General features: G+C 42.2%; 1 long non-coding RNA gene across 1 annotated transcript; it reads right to left on the bottom strand.

The window, feature by feature from the left end:
• Window positions 1-956: 956 nt before the first annotated feature.
• Window positions 957-5846, bottom strand: LOC121813945. Its single transcript, XR_006053977.1, has 2 exons — window positions 3005-5846; window positions 957-1618 (listed from the first exon to the last, which is right to left on the bottom strand). It is a non-coding gene; the product is annotated as an uncharacterized LOC121813945 (long non-coding RNA).
• Between the last annotated feature and the right edge of the window lie 7 nt (window positions 5847-5853).

The raw sequence follows: 5853 nt of genomic DNA, 5'->3' as shown, positions 1-5853 counted from the left end.
TGTGTATAGAATGAACTCAACCTGTAAAAATAGAAATGTCAATGTGATGACAGACATATTCAATGCAATATAAACCCTGTAGGAAATATTACTGATAAATGATACTGTGAAACATATTAATACATTCTTCATAAGGCAGATTATATGGTAGCAATAAAAGAATCTCTGAATCCCAACAGAGGGCAGGGTCAAGGTTCGGCCCAATACTGGTTACTTTTTAATGTTAGATTTAACTAAATATAAAGCGTTTTAAGATAAAGGACAAGTTAAGTCTTGTTTTGTGCAGGGCTGATCAAATTTTGTCAGTACCATACTAATTAATCTAAGCCTCTGGACTTCTTTAAGTTTCTTGAAGATGTTTCACCTCTCCCACATGGCTTATAAGTCTGGGACTCTCCACCATTTGATCTTAGAACTGAAGAAGCTTCTCGGACGAGACGTGAAACGTCTTCAAGACACTTAAAGAAGTCCAGATGCTTTTCTTTCCAAGCTCCTTAGACTACGATGACCTGGTGGACTGAGAAACTTCAGACACACTAATTCCTCCTTGCCAATTATCAGCTTACTAGAATTGTGTAACAAAATGTGCTGAATGTCATATAATTAACAAGAAAGCAGAGAAACTAAGGACTTATGGTTTGAGGCATAAACTTCTTAACAAACTGATTTGAATTATTCTCTCCTCTGTTTGTGATTTTTAGGAGCCGTCTTCAGATTGAGACCTCAGTGGCAGTTAATGACATGATGGACATGCCATCTATTTGAAATGCTGATTTATTTTTTTAAATATATTTGGCACGCAGACTGGGGGGAGCCAGGATCAAACCACCAACCTCCCAGTCAGAAGATGACCCGCTGCACTTCCTGAGCTACAGCCACCCCAAATTAACAATATAAGTCTCTTTAGTAATTAATCAAATAACAATGAATTTCACAAATTCCTCCTTTTTTTTTAACACACCAAAAACTCACGATTAATAAAAAGCAGTTATGTGAGTAATGCGCAGGTGCTCATCACATCCATGAACATGATTGGACTTCTGTGCCGCTCCTCTCCACCTGTACTGAAATTCACCTGCCCTGCTTCAGGTGTCTCAGTGCAGCAGCTCCACCTACTGGTCAGAGCAGTGAATCTCAGTGTAAAGAAACAGTGTTACTGAACAGGAGATCAGCCTCCTCATCATCATCACCTCCTTCTTCTTCGTTTTAATTTCAAGCCATTCCCTGGTGAAATCTTCTGACCTGTGATCTCCTCTCACTTTCCACAGGTACACCTGATTGGCCAGCCTCTACGCCTCTCCGAGTCATGTGACTGGATCACGTGAAGAAGCGTTTCTGTTTCCGTGACATCAGTTCAGTGGTGTTCTGTGTATGTTTGATATCTCTGCCTGGACGTCGAGCCAACTGCTCCGACCCTCGCTGGACCGGATCCTGGTCCCGTTGGGTTTTGCTGGTTCTGGGCGGTCCCGTTGGCCAACAGGTGCTGCTGGGATGCAAGTGGGCAGAGCTCACAGTGACGTACCTGCAGGGACGACTAGGTGACCTCTGACCTCTTTTGGAAGGACGGGCTCAGCTCCGGATGACATCACACCATTACCTGGATGCGTCTCAGCTTCACCTGAAATAAAGAGAACACTGGATGAAGGAGTGCCAGCCAATCAGAGGGCAGTATTCAGACTGCTTCATTGTACTGACTGAGTGACAGGCTCCTCCTCCTCAGTGTGTCTGTGTGTAAATACTGTACAGAGGAACTATTTTAAAGAGCCTGTTGGATGATGTTGGATTTCCTATTCTTCTCTTTGTCTGGTAGTCTCTGTTTTTCTACTGTTGTTGATCTGATATTAAACCTGTAGCTGGTGGAGCAGCGCTCGAGCTCAGTGACACTGATCTCAGAGAAATTATTTTACTGCTATTGTTCATATTACCATGGCATTAATAACATAATCTACAAGTATTGATAGTGCATTCAGAGGTTTAAACATATTGGCACCCAATTAATTAGCCTTTAGTACAGGAGCAGTGTTAACCACTTTAAACTGTTGAGTTGGATCTATAATCTTAAATGCTTTTGAATGCTTTTTATAATCTTGAATGTTTATATGCAGAGTGTGAGTGACGTGGAGCTTAGAAGGTTAGTCTTACAGCAAGAATAGTAGCTGAGCAGAGACCTGAGTGTATTCAGCAACCTGCTGTGTTTGAGTTTGCTTGGTAACAGTTGACTGAGAATAAGTCAGGAAGTATACTTCTAAAGTGTCTTTGTTTCCTCTGTAAAGTGTGCATTTTGGTTGCTATTTTGAGGAGTGGTGTTGGATGATGCTACTTGAATAACCAAGTTATTCATTATTATCTTTTATATTCTTTTATTAAGTTTTAAGTAGTATCATTTGATTAAAACATTTATTCAATATATTACATATAGTTTCAGTTGTGCTGGCCTTCTGTCTGGGGAAAAGGTTACAAGGTTTAGCTGGTGAGGGGAGAGGTGAAACTGAGTGCATGTCAGGTCGACACACATAAGTAGATAGACTCATTTGTAGGTAAAAGTTTAATCATGTTATGCCTGTCGCTGCGAAATTGAGTTTGCAAAAGAACAGTTTGTTGCAGAACCGCTGCTGATGTTCCAAGACGATAAACGGGCGTCGGGCAGCGACAGGATGCACCTGCCGTGGAGACGGAGACCATGTTCTTTCAAACTGTGTTAAAAGTCATTGTGGTTTTGATTTGACGTATGCATGTATTGTATCTGCTTGAGGCATGAGGGGGCGTCAGTAAACATGCCCTGATGCCATAAAACCTTTCCTGTGTAGTTTTTTGGGCGGAGATCTACAGCTGATGTTATGCGGTGTACATCTCCCCACGCTGATGAATGAAAACGATGATTTCATTAAAATCATCGTTTTGACTACTCCAGCCGGACCAGTGTTGTTATTTGGATTTCCTCCTATATCCCTCCTTAATATTTGAACCTTAACACCAGTCAATAAATTTGGACTGTAAAACTTACCAAAGACTGTGACATAAACCAGGACGTGTGTTGCTTATATATGAAACCCAAGAGAAGCATCTCATCTGCATGTCCTGTGAACCTAGAACAGAGGCAGACAGACGAGCACAAAAACTCGGATGAAGGAAATTTGAGAAGGACCACACCCTGACTACTTCTTTAGATTACATTACCCACAGTATTTAAACATGAATACATTTGATCCGAGTGGTAAAAAGTAGCATTTTGCTTTCTTTTCAACATATGACAACAGAAGGACAGCCCATCTTAGTTGAAAGCCCACTCACCACGACAAGGTGCGGGCCACGAGTGGGAACACGGGACAAGACAAACTAAGACAGGGCAACATACAGATATACATATACTTCATACACATCAACAATACAAGACAAAAAGGTAAACAATAACAATTTATTAACAATAACATTTTATGTTAACAGTTTGAATTTTAAACACTGAATGCAAACTCATTAGAGCAAAACGTACTCTCATTTAAATGAACTGGGGCCTGTTGTGTGTTTGTTGTTGGTATGTGTTTGGCTGGAAAGCTGAGCCATCAGTGTGTGTACAGCTAATGAGAATAAAAGGGAAATGCCACAGAATGCTGAGTCGTGGTCGTGTCGTGCCTCCGACCTGTCACAAATTCCTATCAGCAATTACAAAAGTAGCAAACAGTGGCAAGAGACCTGTTTTCTGTTTCTTCTGCTGATGATTCAGTCCTGTTTATGTGGACTGTAAACCATGGGCAGCAGAGGAATAACTGGCAGTAACTGATAACGACAGCTAGGACTGAACAACTAGTGATTTATTGTAAGTTAAATATAAATTTAGTTATATTCTTTGACCAGATATATATCCATCTCAATTCTAATCTAAAATACAATATATTGTATTTTAGTTGTTATATATATACACAATATATATAACAAATGTAGTGCTCTCCACTATGTGAACCCCTCACCTGAATTGTTCACTAAAGTAAACACACAGAGCAGTAGCAGATTTTTTTAATGTGTTTTATTTATTTTCATTTGCTGCTAACTGCCTTGTTTTCATTTGTAGTTTTTGTAGTAGGAAGAACTACAAAATCCACAAATAAACAAAGTGCAGTTAACAAATGTAGTGCTCTCCACTATGTGAACCCCTCAGCTGAATTTTTAGGTTTTTCAGTTCAAGCCAATGAAATGAAATCCAAAAATTCAACCCAACAATCAAATGATCCCCTATGAGCAAGCACTCTGGCAACGGTGGAGAGGAAAAACTCCCTTTTAACAGGAAGAAACCTCTGGCAGAACCAGGCTCAGGGAGGGGCGGTCTTCTGCCATGACTGGTTGGGAGGTGAGGGGCAAAATAAAATCAAACATAAAGGAGAGCACAGCGTATTTATGACAGGTCGGTGGACTGTGGCTCGAGTTTAAAAGATGCTCGAATCCCGCCTGAGGTGCTATGGACACGTGATTCGAAGCGATGACTACTCAGCAAAAACGACTATTAAGGATCGACCCAGACGGCGCCGGCCTCGAGGCAGACCGAAAAAACGGTGGATGGACAAAATCAAGGAAGACATTAAGACCATCAACGCGTCACCTGAGGACGCCTTGGACAGAACCAAACGGAGAAACCTTTGCTGAGGAGCGGACCCTGCACCAGCGGGAACAACGCCAGGATGAAGGTGGACTGTGGCTGGAAAACATCATTACTGTTTTTAAAGGGTAACTGGTCCACATCCACAATTACAGCTGTAATTGTGGATGTGGACCACGATCCACAATTGTCGATGGGACGTGTGCATGCAAGCACACGCAAGCGATCCCCGCTCTGTGGGTTCATGACAATAATCACGACCCCACAGAGCGGGACATTCGCTTCAGCCGAAAATCTTAGAGGCGACCCAGAAAGCTGCAGGAAGAGCAATGACACATCCGGCAGCAGTTAAACCTACTTTAAGTAGGTTTAGACCCCACGAACCAGGCGATTCTCTTTCTGTTGTCTCTTGTTCATGTACCGCTGGGCGCTGAAGATTTTCCACAGTTTGTCTGAGTTCTGCCATCTCTTGCCTCAATTGTGCGTTTGCTTGCCCGAGTTGTGCGTTTTCTTGACTGAGTTGTGCGTTTGCTTGCCCGAGTTGTGCGTTTTCTTGACTGAGTTGTGCGTTTGCTTGCCCGAGTTGTGCGTTTTCTTGACTGAGTTGTGCATTTGCTTGCCCGAGTTGTGCGTTTTCTTGACTGAGTTGTGCGTTTGCTTTCCCGAGTTGTGCGTTTTCTTGACTCAGTCGTGCGTTTTCTTGACTGAGTTGTGCGTTTGCTTGACTGAGTTGTGCGTTTTCTTGACTGAGTTGTGCGTTTTCTTGACTGAGTTGTGCGTTTTCTTGACTGAGTTGTGCGTTTTCTTGACTGAGTTGTGCGTTAGCTTGCCCGAGTTGTGCGTTTTCTTGACTGAGTTGTGCGTTTTCTTGACTGAGTTGTGCGTTAGCTTGCCCGAGTTGTGCGTTTTCTTGATTGAGTTGTATGTAGTTTTCACTGAGTTGTGCGTTTTGTCCACTGACTTGTCCGATAAGTTGACTTAATTCTATGCACATTTGACTGAGTTCTGCGTTGGCTTCCGTGAGTTGTACGTGTTCTTCCCTGAGTGCATCTGCCATACGCTGCAGTGGGTCTAACTGATCTCCGTTTCCCTGTGACATTTCTTTAAAGGTTTAAAGCTCAAAAGTGTCAAAAAAGTTAAATCTCTGAATGATGTAAATGCAAAGGTCAGCTTTGTCTAAGGTCAGCTTTGTCTAAAACAACTGGCTCGTTCTGATGTAAACTGTTAAACGACCTCCTCTATTTATAGACTTGGTGGGTGTGGCA

The sequence above is a fragment of the Haplochromis burtoni genome, unplaced genomic scaffold (assembly GCF_018398535.1).
Source record: "Haplochromis burtoni strain Fernald_Lab_line unplaced genomic scaffold, NCSU_Asbu1 Contig_3754, whole genome shotgun sequence".
Classification (NCBI taxonomy): Eukaryota; Metazoa; Chordata; class Actinopteri; order Cichliformes; family Cichlidae; genus Haplochromis; species Haplochromis burtoni.
Note: the sequence above shows the minus strand (reverse complement) of the source record. Positions and strands in the feature narration are given on the sequence as shown.